The following is a 22,627-nucleotide window of genomic DNA, read 5'->3' as shown; positions in this document are numbered from 1 at the left end:
TACGAGATACAGGACAGATTTAGAAGTGATAAAGTGCTAGATCTCCACTCATGCCAATAGAGATCTAGCATTTTTCCCAGCATCGGTGAATAAGACGTCCCTGGATGTGAATAATCTGACAAGCTGCTAAATGTCACTTCTTGTTGACATTTAACAGTTTTCAACGTGATCAACTAGCCGTAAAATGTAGAGCATTAAACTCTTCAGAGTCATTTAATAATTTGATTATTTTGTATGTCATTTGATTTAGGCTTGCAAAGATAATGCCCCATTTCTCACCGTTTAGATTTACCTTCACCTGACTCAAATTTGAATTTCTGTTAAGAGCACCTCAATCTTTATTGAAAAGTAGATTTTTTATTTATTTATATGTTTGTTATTAGGAAGGATATACTCACCTATCCAACACTCCAGCCTGGCACAGGGGGATGTCTTGACCACATCAGGGGGGTCCACTCCCACATTGAGACACAGAACCAGAGCAACACTCACTGTCTTCATCTGTAGGGACACACACACACACACACACACACACACACACACACAAAAAGCATGTAATCCTGTCAAAAATTGGATCGTTTTCAAAAGCCCCACTTTTCTTTTAAGAAATAAACTCTCCTAAGAAACCACGTCTGTAACTAAATTTGTCTAGAATACCTTTGCACCAAACTTTTAATATGTCTTTTATCTGCTTTAACTTTTGAAATACAGACTGAACAGAACCTATAAATATCAAAACAGAAAAGTATAACGCATATTTACTGGCAGCACCACATACGCCAACACTAACGCAGGAAGTGAGTAAAGACGTAAACCTGAAAAAGAAATAAAGTAAACATTGATTTGTGGGTTATGTTGCCAATCCTGACACACATCACCAGCCCCTGGCAGGCAGCTTAGGTTCCCTGCTGCGCAAATTAAATATTGAACTAGCAGGGAGCCATTACCACCTGAAACACTTTCCGTTGTGTCATGACAGACGTCAAGCTTTTTGACGTTGTGTGGATTCATCCTGAAGCTCCTAATGAGCCTGAATCAGGTCACCTACCTAAAGAGCTGAACTTGCACTCACCTGTATGAACAGATGTGAAAGAACTGCATTTATAGAAAAAGACTTTTAAAAACAGAAATGAAAATATGTTTCTTTTGCAATGCTCACTAATTGCTTGTCTGAATGCAGTATAATTTTTCCTTTGCTGTCTAGTGCTTTAAGGCATCAATATTTCAGTCAAGTTCTTATTTTTCAGGACACACCAAACACTTTTTATGAAAATCCTGGTTCAATACTGATTGTATATTTACTGAAACTGATTTATAGTCCACACAATATTGTTTATTTGATAATAAATGTTGCCAAGTCAGATGTGAGTTCATGAGGGTTTTATCAAAGTTAATCAGGAAAGATAATATTTGTTCTCATCTTTTCTGTTATGACTGTATACTTATCAGGGACTTGTGTTTAACTGTCTCCCTTAACAGGGCTACCACCTGCTATGAACTTTGGGTGCTCCCAGTTTTTCTGCATCATTGCTTCTGTATTGATAAGTGTCTCTTTCTTGGACGGTACCACTGACAGAACTATTGTTGCCGTTAGCTACATGTCCCCTCTTTGTCATACAAAGTGTTTCTTCATTTAGCCGTTTCTCAATCCTGGTTGTCACCATTCACAGAGCTTATGGTGGAAATAGCCATGTTTACGCTCTTTGTTTTCCTTGCCAGTAGAAAGTACTCCTAGCTCAGTGCAGCTGTTTGTTTTTACAGGGACATGCAAGGGCTATTGCTACTTTGACTAAATATGCTCAACGCTTCTCTGTTGAGCTGTGTTTCTCTCCTGGACGGAAGTTATTGCTGCCTTTCAGTTTGTGTATTCTCTATTTTCTTTTTATTGAAAACAGAACATAATTAGAAAGAACGATGCGTTTGGTGACCACTATCATTGCAACATTCCCGATCGTTTTCTGGTACCATTACTAGCTAATAACTTAAAGATGACTTTGATATGTAGGTCATAACAGCACAGCCAGGCGACCTTTTACAAACACCGTATTGTAGACCCACTGAGCATGTGCTGCATGTCTGCTGTGGGTTATGTGCAACCTTCTGGCTGAGCAGGTTCTGGAGGCCTGTTATTGTGAAACTAATTAAGCCCCCCTGTGTCTTCCCACCAAATGACTAAAAGGTCAGTATGCCAGTGGGACTCAGTGGGGATACACTTGACATGTACATGCAGCCTTATACACAAAGGCACAGTAGATTACATCACTTCATTCATTTAAGCTTGATTTTTTTTTTCACGCCATGCCCTTTTCTTCCCTGCACAGTGAATGTCAAGACCTATCCTCATGAATGTAAAGTTCTTTGACAGTTTTCAAGTCCAACGTTTGAAACAAAGGAAACAGCTGTGCTACACAACTAAAAAGTGATGCACAAATGCCTCTGCAGTTGCATCTTACTATATAAAAGTTGGTGCAAGTGTGCGCTAGCAGTAAAGTTATAAAAATGGAAAACTTTGCTTGGCAGCCTTTAACATAAAACCTGAGAAAGTTGAAAAATGTACATCTTTAGGGTAAAATAATTTTTATCATTTTTACAGTTTAAAAGAAATATAGCCTCTTAGCTCGACAATAAATTGTCCCAGAAATTATTGCGATAGACGATAACGTTGTTTTGGGACCATTTTCAACTAATATAATTATGGCATAATAATACAAGTACATCCTCTTAAATATCAATAAAACTATAATTTCTACAGACCAAGTAGAGCTGGAACTGGAAGACATTTTAAATGTCCAATAGCACTAACGACATAACCAAAAGTAATAAGTGAAACTGAAACAAACCCCCCCCAAACACAACCAAAATAATAAATTAAATGCATTATGAAGTATCTGTGAACAAAATTGCTCCTCAAAAATATTAATCACTGATCTCATCCTTCAGCTAAAAGAAACAAGAAGAGAAGGGGTCAGTCGAGATGTACTAGAGTGAAGCCTTTTGTCATCCACTCTGGTCGAAATACAGACAGGAGGAAAACAAACATGCATGCAAATTGAAATTATTGAGTTCATTCTAATTTATCGTGCAATTAATTGATATATTGCTTATTTTGACAGGCTTACTCTTTGATAAGGAAAAAGGTTTGCTGGGCCTCGCCAATTACTCCAAGTCCCATTTTATCTGTCACCAGTATAAAGTGAAAATATGCCTGATTTATATAGTGGCAGTTCTTGCCATTTGCAAACAGAAAGTAGAAAGAAGAACTCAAAACCCAGATGTCTCTGTGTTTATTGTAAACAATAAAAAAAGTTTGTTTTTGTTTTTTTAAATTAAAGCGTTACATGCCAAAAAATGGTCCATAATTTTGTTTTATGCACTCTACAAGCTTGCACTGTCAGAGAAAAGATGTGGTTTAACAAGAAAGAAAAACATGAGATTTGCCCTTTAAAATACACCATCTGAAAATGGCAGGACAGTTTGGAGAAATATGATCTGGAAGGCCAGAGGGAAAAGAGAGATGTTTCTGTCATTCCAGGTAAAATGTCAAAGCAAACTGCTTGGAAAATTGTAAGGTCATTTCCCTTTTTACGTTAATCTGAGCCAGCAAATGCCAGGAAAACCTGATAACTCACCAAACATCAGTCACATCACTGAAGGCCCAGCACCACAACAATGTTAATTATGATTACGATTAAGTGGCTCACTACAGGAAGATAGTCAAAATCCTATTAAAACAGCCCTGATTACATTATTTATTTTGATCCTACATCTGACAGAGGTAATTTACAAAACATTTGATTCTCATTTACACTCAGATACACCAGATAAATGTGGGATTTTTCACAATCCAACGTGGCATTTGAGTATGACAGCACACAGATGTGCTCCACATTATTCTCATTGATTTATACGCTTGTTTGTTTTGAACCGTAATACAGACACACGCACACAAAAACAACACAAACAGGAGGGCCGTCGTCAGCCTTCATAGCTTATATTAATAAAACAGTTTGTGCCCCGAGAGAAGCTGTCAGATTTAAATCGTTGCTGATTTAGTGGGGTGAAGTGGCCGTGAGCATAAAATTGACTTAAATCAATAACAAATCTGAGTGTGAGCGGTGAAATAATGAAGAAAGGTAATCTCATCCTTAAACTTTATGCGTTTGTAAGAATTAGGTCTGCTGTGGCAATACAAGATCTCCAGAGCTACATTTATCTTTTTGTAAATGAGCAACAAATGCTGAATTAAAATATATGGCAGCTAACAATACAAATATAGCACATTTGACGTGATGACATCTAGCAGGTATATTTCAAAAATATACCTGCTGTTCCTCCAAATCTACAAGTCATATAATCAATGTCACGGTACAATATATGCGCCTGCTTTATGGTTATGACATCAGAATCTACCTCAAGATAAAGAAAATGTTAATGAAGTCATGTTTGGTTTTCGCCGATGACTTTTTCTTTTTCTTCCCACTTGTTCTTAAGATGTTTTATCTTCTTCAAAAACAGTTGGGACCAAATGGGCCGACTAAAAGCCTAACTCCTCTCGAGGGCGTCTGAATCTGCCTGACCCTCTCTTTTCACTTTGTGCTCACAACATGTTTTCATTTGGTTGGAACTCCCACTGGTTTCAGGTCCTGCATTAAAATATGGACTGCATTATAGTGCCACAGTGCCTATGGAAAACCCAAGGCACTGTTTTCTATGCGTAAACTCCACTCGACAAAGCATTAATAAATTACACAATGTCTTCTATCAGTGTTATGCAGGTGAGAATCAGCTGTACTAGACCTTCATAACTACTAATGATGGTAATCTTAGTGACTGATATGTGAAAGTATGCGTGGTAGAAAATATGGGTCAGTTGGGATCAATACCCTCAACACAGTATTATATCAACATCCCAATTTCAAGTATTACTAATATTGTGCAGCCATACTTTCAAAACTGATCACATTCATCTAACATACCTATACTGGTTAGCACGTACGGTTTTGCTATTGTCTGCTTAAAGTTTAATCAATCCAAGTGCTTCAAATTTTAAACTAGAAATTACAAATTATCAAATCTGTGATATGGAAAGTTTAGCTCAGCCAAAATAGGAGGCGACCAAACAAAGGACAATCTTGTTAGCAAGCTGCAGATTAAATCACTCTTATCTTGTTCTTGATTAACCTGCCTGCATATAAGCAAAATGGTGCCACAATGGTGTGCTGTGTGCTCCCTCTGTGCTTTTATTACCAACTTTTGTCACCCAACCTGAGGAGCAGGAAACCTTCCCTAAAATGTATGCAGAGGCTCATCTGCTGGGATTTAACCACCACTTGACCCAGAACAAGATTGTGGCTTATTTAATGGCCTGATCATTTCAGTCTTGAATGGCTGAAACAAGAAAACTAGATTATAAATGAGAAAATGCAACAAGATGCAGAGAACAAAAAAAAACAAAAAACAAAAAAAAACAGTGAAAACTCTTCTAGCAGCTGCATTTTTGTGTGTGTATGCATCTGAGTCTCTGCTTCAGTCCTGTGCATTAAAATTGGATGCAGAGCTCTTCTTGTTAATAACGACATGGGACTCCGGGGGATTTCCGAGCCTTTTCCCTCGGGGGCCTTTTTAGACTCCCATTCAGCCCGCATCAGGGCCCGCTGGCCGATCAATGACTCCTGATTAATCCATTTATCGGGTCGGCAGTGAATGAAGGTTATTAAACCTGTGGTGAACATCGATCTTCCCGACTCGTTCTGTCACTAGCAGAAAACAGGAGCAGGTGAAAAACTGGACTGAAGCTGACAAAAAACACCATTAAGCATAAGATGAGAAAAATCTGGGTTTAATCCCACCATTTTCTACCAGTTTAACCAAATCAGGCTTTATTTATGCTCATGTAAAATTCACAGAGGAGAAACGCCAAAGGCTCATTGGCCAAACCTGCAAATCAGCATATAAATAAAAGTTTATGAGAGCAGATATGTTAATTTATACATAAAAAATTTAATCTCAAAGCATCTTATATGACAACTGTCCCACGTAATCAGTTTAGATCAGTTTATTATGTCAGTCTGTAAAATATATATGTATGCATTTAAGGAAAACCAGCTTTCTGCATGGAGGCAGTGACTTTGTCCCTTTCCATTCATTACTGGGCAAGCACGTGGTCACAGTGCAAAGGAACAACTCAGGAATCCTTCATCATGGACATATCGGGCAATAAAATCAAAACATATTTTATAGTCTTGAGAGTTCCTTACGACACAAGTAGGGAATTTAAGAGGCCAAACTAAACCAAAAACTAAAGACTGACTCCATTATTTTCATATGCAAGAACACCAGATCAGTCTCATCTTTCAGGGAGATGGTTATTACCCCATACATCCAAAGATGTATTCTTTGTACATCTTTGGATGTACAAAGAACAAAATGTGAAATTGTGTTAAAATATCCAATTAACCAAATCTCCCTGCGAGAGGTTGCTCAGGGGCTTTTTCCACAAAACTGATTACAATGCATCTTTGTGTCTCTATCACAGTGAACTCTGGCTCTGCCACACAAAGCTGGTGCAAAACTAGAACCAGTTTGCTCCCAGACTATGAAAATAGGGGCACAAATTGACAAAGAGGCAAACAGACCGGGAGCACATCTCACCGTTAACAAAGAAGACCGAGGAAAGACTATGCTAAGTTTTAAGAATGGTCCGAGTCATGCAAACAAAACAATTTATGAAAATCCTACAGAGGTATAAAATGTGCAAGCTTCACCAAGCAGCATACATAATTTAAGGACCATCAAAGCCCGAGTCAGAGTTGCATTCAGTATTCTACTCAGCAACTCTTCAGCAGGACGGGAACTTGCTTTGATCTGAAGCTCTCGCCGCTTAAAACCCAAACACTCTCTGCTATAACGCAACACGCAGATATAAAAATCACTACTATCTAATTATTATCAGCAAATTGCAAATGCATTTGTGTCCCTGTGACTGGAAGTCCATTCACTGCCTAATGAACTCTGTGAACCCGATTGAATTCAACTAATGATACAGCACAGACCACCAGCCTCATTTCCACATTATTACAATGGGCTGAATATTGATGACCTATCGATTTCATTATTCTGAGGTAGAAACAACATGTGTGAAAGCAAGAACAGAGGAAAGTGAGCGAGCTCTAAATGAGCTCCTGTTGCTCCGAGAGATAAACAACCCGAAGATGCAGAAGCGGGGAAAAAAAACGGAAAAATAATGAGATCATGCTCAGCTAATTACATATTCTTAGGCAGTTTTAATTTGGTACCAATAAACTTAAGCCCATCGGAAATAAAAAAAATAGGAATCTGAGCAGTTTTACTTTCAAATCAAGGTTTACATTTGCTTCTCATTTCTTAAACCACCATTTTGAAAGGCACATCCTGTGGTTGCTGGAAATATGTCTGTGTGTTTAAGAAAATTAAGTAATATGTTTAACTAACAATTCACATTTACAAACATGACAAAACATGTAATTGACACTTTAAGTAAAAAATACCAAACCTTTCAGAACAAAGACCTACATCATTGTCTAATATCTACTACTTTTAAAATAGTTTGATATATACATTTTATGGAAATGAGAATAGCATTTATTACCTTTATGTATTCTTATTTTAATTTCTATAACTAGACTCAAGAAATAATATAAATAAATTACATTCAATAAATTCAGCAGAGATTTCCAGGTTCAAAAACCAACTTGTATTAGTCAGTTAAATATCTGGTTAAATACTGGGACTATATACTAACCAACTTTACATTTAAAACTCATTAACCTCTATATAAGACTGATGTGTGATACTCCTTTATTTTCCATACATTTTTCTGTTGTGATGACTGTTCAGTCTTTCTCTAATTTAATCTGCACTCTGATTCCAGCAGCAACCTCATTGTTGAAGTGTTGGTAAATAGCTTTCCTCCTCCTTATGTGGAGCAGAGCTCTGTTTAGGTTACATTTCTTGATGCAGTGATGGACTGTGTAGTGAGGTAGCGCCTTACTGAGATACAGTTGGGCCCCTCTGGCGGTATTGATTCTGGTAGTGCGACGGTTTCTCATGCAGTGCTGCCTGAGGGCTTGGAGGTCACACATATGTCTAACAATGGTTCCAGGTCTTAGTGCCTTACACACTGACGATCCCCCAATCTCCCCAAGTCCTTTTGCAACTGACTGCACTTCAAATGTGGGAAGATGTGTTTCTTTGTAACGCATTGCCACCGATTACATCAGGGACAAGGATGATAGTTTCCGACCAAAACCTTTGGTGACAATCGGATTTAATTAGGTCGTGTAGTGTGTGTGTGTGTGTGTGTTGTCTGCATAATCCAAGACAGAACAATTAAAACTGAGACTTAACATGGAGTCAAAGCAGCATTTCAAATCAATATGGATGATTTTTTTTTCTTCTCGCTGTCTCAATTAAATTAGCTTTTAAAATGAAAGATTCCTCAAATTTGAAGAGAAAGAGTGATGCCAGGCAACTGGTGTGCACAAGCACACAAGCCCTCTTTCTTTATCTTTAATTTTGCTATCTATGCTTTTTCAAGGTTGTTTTTCTTGTTCAGGGTCAGATCGTCACAGAAATTTTGAAGTCATTCCTTTGATTTGACCCCTTTTAAAAACAATTGCATATTGTTACATTCACGAGCAGCTTAATCAATAAGTAACTAAAGCAAAAATAAAACTGAATATGGGTATTGTGTCAAAGACAATCATCTAATTGGATCTACAAGCACACACAGCTGAATGGAGCTCATCACCCAGACACTTTCATAGCAGTTTGGTGATACGGGAGTAAAATGAGCCCCTGCTAAAGCTGCCTCTGGCCGTTCTTAAATCACCACTCAGGCAGCTCAAGACAATTTGCGCCGTCATAAATAAAGCCAGCATTGTGGGACCACAGGAGGTTTGGTGCAGCGCTGACATCAACGACTACACATAAAATGTGAGTTGGATACCCCTTCCTATTCTTTCTAAAGCAATGATAGTGGACGAATTCAGTGTTACAGTCCTCTTGTTTGCTTCCTCTTCTCCTCAAAACTAATTGTGCTTACTATTATTTATGCCTCAAGAGGGGAGTAGTATGCAAAATCAACTTTTTTGAGCTTTATGTCGTGTTGAGTCCTCGAGTTCCTGTAGCAGCCATTCGGCGGTGTCTTAACGCCTGTTCATACAACGAGACGCCTATTTACCCAAAACTCTTAGAGCTTCAGTCGCCAGCCGAGAGAGTGAGCGGATAACAGGAAGGCTGAGCGCAGTAGTGCAAGGTTGCTTAGGGTATTTTTTTCTCATACTTTAAACCTCTGTCATGGAACATGGTGGATTTGGAAATGTTTGCAACCTTCTTCAAATCTTAGTAAATCTAAAAATAGTCAACATTAACTAGGGAATACACACTATAAGCAGCTAACAGACGTCTAATTAGAGGATCTCGTTCTTAAATCTTAAGAGCATCTGGATAAACAAACAGCGCTTCATCTATATAACACATGAAACCAACTGACACTTTGATGAAAATGATCATTTTTTCAGTTTTGTCTCTACTTTACTAGTTGACCCAGAACCATGACAGCGGTGGCTTGACTTCAACTTGCTCATGCAGTTGTCTCACACCAATCAGAAAGTGATTTGATTGATGCCTAAATATTGAAAAATGTATTATGTCCGGAAACTCCTTCTACAAAAATGAGCATCCAAATTAAAATAAGCAACATCTGTTTTTAACGCCCAGTGCAGACCAAAGGAAAGAAACCCGGTGGCAGTGATGGAAACATTCGCCACAGCAGAGACTGCTAGACTGTAGCAGGTGATCTTACAAAGAGCCAAAATGTCTCAGTTTGTAACAACCTTCAGCTGAGATCAATCATGCTTCTGGTTTGATGTGAAATCTTTCAGCCATGTTTACTGTGAGAAAAAAACAGATTCAAAGTTGACATGATCAGTTCATTATGCTGGTTTCTTTTAAACTTGAAAAAAATATCCCCAACACATAGTTCGATTCTTCATCAACATTTACTTGATATTTTCCATTAAAACCCGCACTCTCAGCTGAAATTAGGGCTGACCTTTGACTCTGTTGCACAACACTGATAGTGTTCGGCTTTTCTGACTGAAAACTCTTCTCAGAATTGCTTTCACTGGTTCAGCAAGTGCACACACAGGCATGCTTCTGCACAAGCAGCTCACAACCAAGTCAATCGCTTTTTTTTTTGTTTGTTTGTTTTTCTACAAGCCTAACAGGGGAATATAGACAACACTGACCAATGAGGCAAGTAATGGTAAAACCTCTGAGTCGTCTTCTGTGTGTGTCTGAGAGACCTTTGATTTCCCAAAGTGCAGAACATCACTGAAAGCCCACTCATAAGCCTTCTGCCGCCCGCTGCTCTCACCAGGCTTAAGTTCTAGTTTATCATTTCACTAGACTTAGTAGCCCTTGCAGATAATAACCATCATTTCAAATCAGCCAGAGCATAAGCATATTCTCCTGATAACCGAGTCCAAACTCTAAAAAGCAAAAAACTTTTTTGTGGGAGGTTTGCCTGAATCACAACAGCAAAACCAAGAGGTGAAAATTACAACCCACTGGCCTTGATCGTTATTTAGGTTTTCTGTTATCAAATGTGTCCTCTCAAAAACATCTCAAACGTCTTTAAAAAAAAAAACAAAAACAAACAAACATCTGAAGTTTCAGAGCACTCTTATTGCATTTACTCGTTAAATCAAACTCAAATCACTCTTGCATAAAAAGCTCTTGCGCACCCAGCCCCACATTTTCAAGAAATGTGTCGACTTCTCACAGGTTAATAAATGCAGGTCTGTGGTCTGAAAGTGCCCCGAGCAATAAAAAAAAAAGAATGTTAGAGTAGATTTAGCATAACTTTTTGATAGGAAAGTCAATTTCCCTCTGCCTTTATTACCTCTTTTGAATCAATAGCGGCCTCACATTTAATGATATCTTCATTTTCCCTCAGCTCGACACTTCTGCTGGTGCCGTGTCGTTTAATTCAGCTCGTGTCCTAACAGCAGGCGCGTGTTAAATTTTCATATCGGCTGAATTTCTACAATAGGTGAAGAGTTTTCAGGGCCATGTATGACTAAGTGACACTTGCCATCATTATAATGGTAGCACCCCGTAGCAGAGAGGCAATTCAATAATCGAGTTAGTAGCTGAGCAGTGGATCAAACGACAAATCATGAAGGAGAGCTATGAGGTTTCACCTTTAAAACGCTGGATAGGTAGCCTCCAGCAGAATGAAATGAATTAGCACTTTAGTAACGAAGCAGAAAGACAATGATGAGCCAGTGTCCTGGTGAAGAAGAGCTATCCGTTTAAACACAGACAGAAACTTTTAATTTAACTGATGGAACGAACACATGTGGGACTGGACAATAACACCACCGCCCTTGCAAATGCTAATTCCAAAGGTATTATTGGCATCTGTCGATCTTAGTTCAAAAGCTAAGCGCTTTTAGACCGAGACATAGCAAAGAACAAAGAACATGGCAATTAGTGATCCTCCAAGGCGCAGGTAGGTGAACCTTGCTACTGCAGAGCAGACTGATATTGCAGTTTCAGGTCTGACAGAGAAAAGGGAAATAAAAGTGTTCCGACATGTCACGATTTCACTCTGCGGTTGGTGCTCATTTAATTAAAAATGTTTACTTATTTTAGTCATGCAATTATAAATTCTGGCTCTGAAAAATCTACTCATCCTTGATAAACTGCCAAGTTTCCGTAAAAAACAACAACAAAAAAACTATTTCAAAACATTTTCCCAGTACATTGTTACATTTACTCTGAAAGAATCAACAGAAAAATAAACAAATGAAGGACAAATCTGAAATTTCTTTTAAAAAAATCTAAGTGACTTACAGTAACTGTGCAAAAAACTCAACTTATACTTTAGTAAAGCCCATTTTGATTCAATTTTAGCATTCAACATGTTCTGTCAGACTCAAATCTGGCTGGGCTATTTCAAAACCATACCACAATCTCTCGTAGATGTATGTATGTATGTCTTCTTGGACATATGATGATGATGATGATTAAAAGATACGTTACAGTGGTAATGAAATGTTAATATTCATCTATATTGCTAAAAAGCTTCAGATCCAACTAAAGGGAATTAACAAGAGAGTTCAATGCCAGTTCAATGTTACACTGTGGCCGTCATCCTACTCTGGTGAGAGGGTTGAGGATGACGGTGTCAGTACATTGTGCTCTGACTCTACCCACCATGCCACCTGCACCACGTTACTTTTGTTATTAAAACTAATATACTATGTAAAGTTTCATAATAAAAATCTGAATCAAAAATATCATGCAACAAAGTAGAGGAAGGAAATTACTGATAAAATGATTAAGTTTCAAGAAGATCGCAGTAATACAGACTGTCTCACTGTCTCCATCCATCATAAAAAATTTTGTTTATTGTTCCAGATTGAGTAGCTGACGAAACCCAACATGTAATTTGAATTTCGAAAATACTACTACCATATCTGCATATTAGTTTGTTTCTTTTAGTTTCAGAGATGTTTAAACCAGTAAATTATCATTATCTGTTAGTGAATTCCTCATTTTCAGAGTTGCTCTCTGAAAATGAAAATGAAACCTTCAAAAGTAAAAACAGCTTCTCTCTCTGGCCCTGCTGGCTCGATGCAGACATTAACAAGCTAAAGGTTTACCCTGTCTTTCATCCTCCAGCTCTGTGCCAACGCCTTGGAGCCCTCGATCTTCTCCAAGTGCCTTTTCTTCATGAAGGTCAAAGGAAGTTTCCAGTCATTCATGTCTGCCTCCTCTTCCTCAGTCAGCCCCACAGCCGGGGAATGAAGCAAATCTGAGTCCATTTTCATCAGGGCCCTGTATGGAGTTAAAGCCAACAAATGTGATGAGCTTTTGTGTATAGAACAGTTCTAGAATATGTATATTTAGTAAATAAGCATAAGAATAATAAGTCAAAAGTATGATTAAAATAGACTTGATGTTTGCTGGTGCCAGATCTGGACAGACCCGATCATATTCTCTGCTGTGGCCACTTTTCCACACTTCACCTAAAACCAAATGTTAGTATTCCTCTAAAAAATCCCTATTAAAACAGACTTAATACTTAAATATTTACCAGAAATTTGATTTCAGTATCTGTTATTCAGTCAAAACTTGGGACGAAGTTCCTGACATGAAGTCACCACAAAGCATGTGAGTGCTAAAAACAAACCACCAGGCTAAAGGACATTATTGCACAACATGGCTGGAGCTAAAATGACTTTAGAGCCACGTCAACATACAACTGTTTAAACTGGACAGTGGATCACTAATAATAAATCTGTCAAATCTGAACGTAATCACAGCTAGGTCATGGATCCTTTGAAGTATGGCGCAAAATAAAAATCACAGAAAAAGACAGGAATTTAAAGGTTAAGATAAGACTACAGACTAAACCTTTTGGCCAATCAAAAACTTTCTGCCTTTCTTCTGAGCAAGGAAAAGAAATGCAGGACTCGGTATTTAAACACAGCTCTTTTTTAAAAGAAATTATTTTTAGAAATTTACGGTCTTTAAAATTAATTCTGAAAAAAATGCTACAGAAGCCAGACCTCTCTACTGGCCTCTGCTTTCAAAAACAGAATGAAAAACTAAAAATAAAATGTAGAAACATCTGGAATAAAATAAGTACAACAAATTGGGAAAAATCATCAAAAATAAATTTTACATAAAAAAAAATTAATCAAAAATTCTCAAACACATCACCACTCATTTGCATGAAATCTGCTACATCAAAACTTTTAAGCAGTTGCAGTCTCGTTTTTCAAGCAGCACATACGGGAGTTTCTCTACTGAAGAATCATTAAATGTTATTTAAAAAAAATTATGCGGATACAATTTCTTACTGAGGGGCTGCTGTATCAAAGAACTGTAACCTTTCTAATAAATTGTCCACATTTATTAGAAAGGAATAATTAAAGTAATTTAGTTCTTTCAGCTTATTCTCATCTCTTGGCTCACAGTGTCACATTTTCCCAGCTTGCTTTAGAAGTGACCTCAAGCAGTCTAAATGTAAAATATTTGCACACTAATAAAAGTTATTACCACTGTCTGATGAGTTTTGACTTTACAACCTCACATTGTTTATATAATGATAAAGTCACGTTATAAAACCTCCGGCTTAAATAAAAATGTCAACTGACACCAAACCAACATTTGGCTCACAATTACAGTGCTTTGCAAACTCCTCTTCCAAAATGGGACAAATGTCACACAACCAATTAACCCGCCAATCATATACTGTATGAAATTGTACCTAGGTTTTTCTGAGTATGGATGAAATGTTTTCTATTGACATTAATGGCTGAATTTTTTTTTTATGAAGCCATGTGAGTCATTGGGGCATAAAATTCCTGAACTGATGTTGAGTCTAGATATGTGTAGACTCAACATGCATGTAGCGAGGTCATTCAAAAAGCTGAATTACCTCCTTGGTATATCAGCAGCTTTCGCAAAGGCCTAGTCATTAACAATTCATTTGAATCAGGTGTGTTGGAGCAGGGACGCATCCAAAAACTGCAGGACAGAGGCATTCTGGGACTGAAGTTGCAAATTGTCTGTAATGTTTTGCTATTACAGACGATTTGCTTCCTCTGCTTCTCTTGAATGTAAAAACAGAAACCATAAAAACTATAGACGCAGGTTGTCTTCATTAGAAACTAAACATCACACATCCAAGCATTGCAATGTTGCCCCATGAGTATTTTCTTCATAATTATTAGAAAATATATTTCAACTATTAGAGTTGCACTATATATGAAACCACAACTGTTTGCTGAATATTAATGTGCAATATCATAATCACAAAGAGCTGCATGGATGCTATTTTTTTAAAGACTTAAATAATAATGTGTCGTTTATGCCAGTAACAGATATTTATTGATGTGACCAAGATCATTAGGTTGATTGAGATTAGGTGGGGACATTGTGACGATGAAAAACGAACAGCATTTGTTAGTTGTGAAAGTACATTAGAAATTATTAGTTATCAGAGACAGAGTGGAAGTAGATAGGTGTGAAATTACAAAATGTGGATTTAACATGGAAACATTAAAGAAGAGAATTGACCTCAGAAACCTCAAAAGGCAGCCAGAAAACCAAAGAAGATAAACCATCAAAAAACTTAAGTAATACCAAAGACCAATTGTTAATACATAAATTACTTGTCTGTAAAACTTAAGACTTTGTTGGACACTACTGGTGGTCACACCAAATAAGAAAGCTTTCTGTCAAATGACTTCAGCAATCTTAAGATAAATAATTTAATGTAATCTGTTTCCCATTTTTCTATCAGGCAAATACAACTTGAAGATGTCATGACGTTATTCCGGCTGTCCGAGACACATGTGAGATGCCTGCTGTTGGGGGTCATATGTGCCAATGATCATCTCCTGCTAAAACTTTGCCAAACAAAAGCTGCAGACTGCATCCACTAGCCGGCTAACTCAACAGCTGCTCCGCACCGGTGTCGCTCTGACAGCCGCTATCAGCTGTCCAAACGCTATTTTAAACCCCTCCGTGTGGATCATACAGCAACACGAGCTGAGAGATAAATGAGCAGAAGCAGATATGCAGAAATGTCGCACAGTGTTGTTAGCGAAGAGTGCAGATGCATACCTTGGTGCGGCGGGATTATCAACCCTGGATGGGGAAGAAGCTCTCCGTCTCCGGACGATGACAGACACGGTGGCGCAGATAATCCTTGTCAGGAAACTGTAGGGGAGCGTCCAAAGCCGGTACAGGAGGTCGAACCCGTCAAAGGCGAGCTGGACGGGTGCGTGTTTGCAGGGGAACCTGCGGTTCCTCTCCCCGGGGCTCTTTGCTATGGGACGGGGCTGGAGACGAGGCCCATCTTCACACGGACAGTCTGCCACAGCCACGCGAAGAGACGGCCACACTTATCAATGACGGGGGTCCCGCGGGGTTGTCCTGCAAACCAGCGACCCAAGAAGCTGATTTGGCTTGAAGGTTTTCTTGAAAACTACACACAGACCCGAGAATATCTCCGGAGAGGCACTTCTTCAGCACTTCAGCAAGGGCGCAGCCATGTTGGGTTAGACCCAGAATGCACCGAAGCTGCCGTAAAACGTCAGCGCCGTTTCCTGTCACGCACCAAAACAAACACATACCAACTGACAGACCAACAAGAATTAACACTCAATTGTCAACTTAAGTGGAAAAAAATAACTAAATAAAATAAATAAATAAATAAATTAAAAATTAAAAAAAAAGAAAATCTCCTGAGTGTGGCATGCCTTTGAGGCCTTCCCCTTTTATTATGAGTGCTCTAAATAAAACCCAGTTCAACTACCTTTAGTATAAATGCGCTGTTCTCTGGAGGCTTCAGAGAAACCAATCATGAAGACCAAATAGCGCACCAGAAAATTCAGGGATAAAGGTGTGGAAAATTTTAAAGCAGAAAAACGTGTCCCAAGCTTGAACAACCACTAACCATAGTTTAATCCCTATTCTGATAATGGGGGGACTATGGCACAACTCTAAACTATAGTTGGAGAAAAAATTGCAAGTTCATTGTTGAAGCAATATTACTGTCAGCAATATCGCAAAGAACAATCTTGACTGGAAACATAGGGGTGGTAGCATCATGCTGTAGCTTTTCTACTGCAGGGACTTGGGAGCTGCTCAGATTTGAATAAAGGAAAGCTCTGGAAGAAAATCTGGATAAGACTTGAGACCAAGACAGTCTTATCCATGACTCAGCAGGACGATGACCTCCTTTGGTAGAACTCAAGGAAAGTTTGTAGCTTTAAAGATATTTTTTTGTTGTTAATAAGCTAAATAAGAAAAGCAAAAAAAGATGTGAAAATCCCTGACTTTTATTATGGTACTATTTTAAAATACTATTTCAGTATGTTTAATATTTTAGTATTTTTAATATTTGGAAAGTTTGGTGTTCAGTTGGGTGCTTTGGAACTATGGGTCCATGTCTGCGCCATAAATGGTTCAGGCAAAATCCAAAAGTGAGTGTCTGGATGTGCACAGCCAGAAAACAAATAATTCTAAAACTCTATGTCCATTGTTTCCCTTTTGCTTCCACATTATCAGCCACTTTATTTTTGTCTTAACATAACAGATGAGAAAAAGTTCAAATTGGATAAGTACTTTTTACAAATTCATGGGCAGTAAAGAGATTAAAGTAAAAAGTGAGGAAGGACAGTCTGTATGTCTTCTAGTCAGGGCAAAGGCTGCAAAACTAAATGGGTGTCATAAGATAACTAAAAGCACCTTGATTTTAAAGATATATTTGTGCTTACACTTAAAATTAGGCAGACTTGTGCCTATGACAACAAATTAAAACAGAGGACTCATTTATTCTCTGTCTGGGTCAAGTGTTTTAAATTTTTTTACTCTAGAACAATAAGAAAAAAGGCGCAGTACATGATTCAAAAAGAGCAAACCTTTAAATAAACATGTTTCATAAAAGAAAAGAAACATTTATATTTATTTTCTATGAAAAGAACACCCAAATTCTACCAGGGTGTGTAAACTTGTGTTGTTCTACTAGTATTTTTGGCATTTTTAAGCCTAACAACAGAAGATCAAACTGATTTTGTTGAAATTTTTCGAAGTTTTTTTTTTCTCAAGCAAAAACCTTAAAGACACATTGTAACAGAAAGTCACCACCACATATATGATGCTCACATGACATTTCTGCTTGTTAGCAGTTGATTTTCTTGTGTGGATTTGATTAGCTGTTAAATGTTGGCAATATAAAGTAGTTTCTATACACTTTAAGTGAACTTGTTTCAGCTGTTTTTCTTCCTCTACTTGATGCATATTGACTGCATACAGGTTTGTTTTTTCTCAGAGCCTGTGTGAGTCAGGTGAGCAGCGTGTTTACATGCGCTTTGACACTTATTTCTCAAGCAGCAGGAGCTGAAGGTTTGGTTACTGAAAGATGACCTGTTGAGAGGAGAAAGCTGCTGCGTCTGCATCCTCAAGCAAAATGTAGCAGCAGACTTCATGTACTCGCTCAGGTGGTCGATCATGACTGCACAGAGTGCCGGTTAATTGAGAGAGCACAATCAGCGTGTTTACCAGTTTGTTCTCAGTCGATAAAGAAGTTTGCTCTAAGGCCTTGATGAATTTCATTAAGCACGGCGCAGTCTATCTCAGACACTAATGAAACACTGATGACCAGCAGCTTTCGCTGGGCTGTCAGTGGCAGTGGGAAATGTGAAAATCCAAGACAGATGGGGAATCAAAATAGGGGGGAAAACGGGGAAAAACCTTTGACACGCCTGTTGGTTTGGAGCTAACTCATAGGTACATTTGACCTCATTTGTTCCTGCTGCCTTCCAGGCCTCAGTGTCTGCCTCTGCAGCAGGAAACCAATCCAATCACTTGGGTGCAATAGAGGTAGAGACCCTGGGTTGGCTGAAAAGGAACTAAAGGGGAGCTTGATCTCCTTTCCTCATTCTTATTCACTCTCCTGTCACACAGTGAACAGCATGACAGCCATGCTGGATGCTGGAAACTCTCGCTAAATAAGACAGGAGCAGGAGAGGCTAAAAGTCCTGTTTCCTCAGATTGATTGCTGCAAGGCAAGTGAGAGAAAAGAGTGATAAATGAATTCAACCGGGTTGGTGTTCATATGAAGAAGCACTGTGTTCATATAATCCACCAGTGGGCTACAAGAAACCAGAGACACTAGAGCTGTAAAAGAGCATCAATCTTTTTAAAGGATGTATTCCACTCAGCTCTGTCCAAAGACAATAAATCAGCGAGTATTAAACTGTTTTGGAGACACATTCTCAATAAAAAAAAACAAAAAAAAAAAACAAAAAAAACAACGACTTTCTGTTTTTAATGGGTAATACTGAATTTTTTTTAAATGGTTTTGTATTCCCTATGAAAGGTCAGAAACCAAACAAAAATAGCAGACAAAGACCAATGTTAATTAGGCTCACAATTTGTATTTTTATGCCATGTTTACAGAATATTGATTAAAAAAACATATTGCTTCTGTGATTAATGCTTTGTGGTAGCTTAATGATGATAAGTTGTCCTTCTCTGATGGGCTCTGCAAATAACTTTAGCACTGAAAATTCAAATTCCCTAATTTTTTTTTTTTTTTTTTTGCAATCAGTTTGAGAATATTCTCTGTATCCAACCTGTATGAGCTTCTGTCATTTTATGATTAGTGAAGGGCAATAATCTTAGTATCTTAGTTTGCAAGGCTAGTAGGAACATAGAGGGTCTTCAAACATATTGACTTAGAGGGGCTGAATACTGATGTACAGAACACATTTTTAGTCTAAAATAAACAAAAAATTAATTTCTTACCATTTTGCAGTTGTGCACTACGCTATATTGATCTTTGAGCAGAATTCTCATTTTTGTGTTGCTAATGTGACAAAATGTGAAAGGTTCAAGTGTATTTATTTGCAAAGCACACATATACACCTGAGTTGTATAGCTGCCTTGCGTCCAGAAGGTTCTGGGTTCGAATCCCTTCCTAGGAGCACTCTGCTTGAGGGCTGCATGTCCTCTTCAGGCACATTTAGATTCTTTTGAAGAACCCCAGCCTCATCACAAATATATGCATGTTGACTTCTCCTAATTTCCCGTTGGTGTTGTAGGTGTCTCCTTTCCCAAAGCATAATTTTCTCAGGAGTCCACTCTGACCTGTTACAAAGCAAATCTAAAACAGATGCTATCTTAGAGTTCCCAGGTTTAAAGTATAAATGAGCTGGCATACAAGGTTACATAATTATTTAAAGCCAACCTTGAATGTACAAACCCACACGTCACAGATTTTACTATGTCATTAATTATTAAATAAAGATGAGGCCAAAGTGAAAACTAGTTGCACTGCAAAAAGGCCTTGTACATGTACAAAATACATGAAATCTCAGAATTTAATGGAAATGATTTATTTTTTCAATGTACATTATTATCCTTGAAAGCTTATTTTCGTCATCATATCTGAAAAATTTTGATGACTATGGGGAACCTAGTACCAAAAAAGACACCAGAATAATTAATCTTGGTTGATGAAACTGAACCAGTTCTTTCTGATAAGATAAACACTGTGTGGAGAAAGAAATAATTTCCTAATAAATTATATATATTTTTTAATGAGGTAGTTATTAATTTGACAACTGAGTAGATTTAGAAAAGAAAAGGTTGTTAAACAAAATGCAATATTATTCATATTTGAGTATTCAAACACAATAAAACAAAAATATAAAGGCACTTAGAATTTTGTTGTGTATTATAATCTGTTAGTCTTTTCAGTAATACTCAAATTAAAACCAAAAACATATAGCGCATTGATATGAACGAAGAGAAAGCTTCTTTATTTGCTTTGTCAGAAACCATGGAAAAATTGTTAAAATTTGCACTTTTGCCAGGTGTGCATAGATTTAAGGGCATAATCTGAAACATTAAGTCATTTTATAACGTTTTTATTTTGCGTGCAACCACTTCTCTACTGTTTCTCTTACAAACAAGTGTCAAAAACGACTTAATAAAATCTTCAAAAGCTACTACTACTTAATGAATGCTTCATACAGACTGACAGAATAATCAATATCAATTTAGGAAACCATTCATTCATGACAACATTCTGGCATCACGAGCTTTGATCAACGAGTTCATATGGAGAAATACTGCAGCCTGTCAGCTGCTTGAATCTGCTGGTTGTTTTTTTCTCAACAAATATTGAGATTAAGACGTCAATGATTTTTATTAAACTGTGTTTCAGGTTGAAATAACAGTTAATGTCAACAAGTAAAAAAAATAAATAAATAACTGAACGCCCAAGTCATTTCCACAAAGGGTGGAAAAATGTACAAAACTGGTCAAAGATAATCTTACATTCACCTAAACCTTTTCTAAATTATTATTTTAATTGTAAAAAGCAAATTAATTTAATCTGAATAATAAGAATAGACAAAGCCTGGTAGAATACCCAGACAAGCCAAAATGTTCTCTGGAGAAAAAGTTTGGTGGTTGAATAAGCAAAGAGAAAATCTGAGAAAAGCTGATAGAAAATCCAAAAAGGCTGCCTACAGGCTCTTCAACTTCCCCTCAAATTAACAGCTTTAATGTTTGAAATGCCATAGTAGCAAAAATGATGCAAAATTAAAATAAAAATTCTTAATATGATAATAAAATGGAAACTGGGTTTGAACTGGATTGAAGTAGGTGAAGAATTAGCTTCTGGATGAGGCATCCAAAAACCATGGCTTCAAAATCAAACATTTTCAGATGGTGAAACAAGGTTGGTGGCTTAAAACCAACCAATTTTAATGAACTCTACCATTTCTGCCATGAAGAGTGATCAAATATCCAGCCAGAACATGACAGAAACTTATTTATATACCTATAAAAAAATTGTGTGCACCTGAGAGAACCTTTCGCCAAATTAGAATGAAATGACAAGTTAGAGCCTGTGCATATAAATTAGACCCTACGTTCAGTGAAAATCCTAATAAATTCAAACTTGCTCAACCAATTGTATGAAATTATTGTAGTTTTATATTGTATGATCTTCCCCACATCCATGATAAATGGCTAAAATTGATGATAGGAAAAACAATATTCATTTAACATTCATGCTAGTGATGACTGCGTGTGAAACATCTGACCTCAGCTGTACAGATTGTAGAAAATATAACTGGTAAGGGGGCAAAATAATAATAATAATTTGTAAATTTGTATTTTCTGGGTTAAAAAAAAGGTGATTGGATTCATTGAATGGACAACGTGATAAACCTCTCACGTGCGTATTTAACAATGACTGAGAGTGGTGGAAGAGAAAGAGGCAGATGAGAGCCCCTTGACCTCGTGTTTTGGAGTGATACCTCCAATCGCGGTGTTACTTTCTGTTCCACAAAGCCGGCGGTGATGGGCTTTGTAACACTCGAGGCTCATTCACACAGAAGCACTGATCAGGATGAGCTCTCAGGGTTTTTGTTCCTCAGAGAAGACCAGAGCAACATGCTCATACTCATTAAGTGAACAAGCTCCCACTGTGAGATTGGAGGTGAGTCTACAGCAACAGCTCCCGCTCCCCACCTTCCCAAAAATATGGAGTTGTGGGCGTTGTGAAGTGCTAGAACAAAGGGGGGTGGGGGGTGGGGAACCCATCATGGACCACTTAGGTGACTGAGATCATGAAATGGCAGAAAAACATTCAGAATACACATGGCAAAGGTTTCAAATGACATGACAGATAAGACGAGAGTTCATTGTTTTCAGTTTTTAATTAGACGTGAGCATCGTTAAAGCTACTTGATGAGAAAAGTGTTATAAGAATTTCAGAATTCAAACACAGTGGAATGGATTTATTCTGACATTTTTAGTAATGATGAATTTATTGAAGATATTTCTTTTTGATTGTCCACAGTTTCCTCTGCTGTTCATCTGATCCTACAAACACAAAACAGATGCAGACAACGTGGGCAGATTGAAGAAAATGAGGCCAATTTTAGAGAAAAGCTCTAAAATTGCAGCAGATCACTTTTAGGAAAACCTTTGTAACTTCAGCGCATCTCGGCCGTATTTAATAACAGAGATGCTGTTAAAG

At 37.6% G+C, this 22,627-nt stretch overlaps 1 long non-coding RNA gene across 1 annotated transcript; it reads right to left on the bottom strand.

The window, feature by feature from the left end:
• Positions 1-287: 287 nt before the first annotated feature.
• On the bottom strand, positions 288-16,271 carry LOC106940377 (uncharacterized). Its single transcript, XR_001423077.1, has 3 exons — positions 15,688-16,271; positions 12,714-12,888; positions 288-501 (listed from the first exon to the last, which is right to left on the bottom strand). It is a non-coding gene; the product is annotated as an uncharacterized LOC106940377 (long non-coding RNA).
• Between the last annotated feature and the right edge of the window lie 6,356 nt (positions 16,272-22,627).

Source organism: Poecilia latipinna, unplaced genomic scaffold, assembly GCF_001443285.1.
Source record: "Poecilia latipinna isolate Pla-1442-1.1 unplaced genomic scaffold, P_latipinna-1.0 Scaffold3200, whole genome shotgun sequence".
Classification (NCBI taxonomy): Eukaryota; Metazoa; Chordata; class Actinopteri; order Cyprinodontiformes; family Poeciliidae; genus Poecilia; species Poecilia latipinna.
This window is presented reverse-complemented; position numbering and strand designations above follow the sequence as displayed.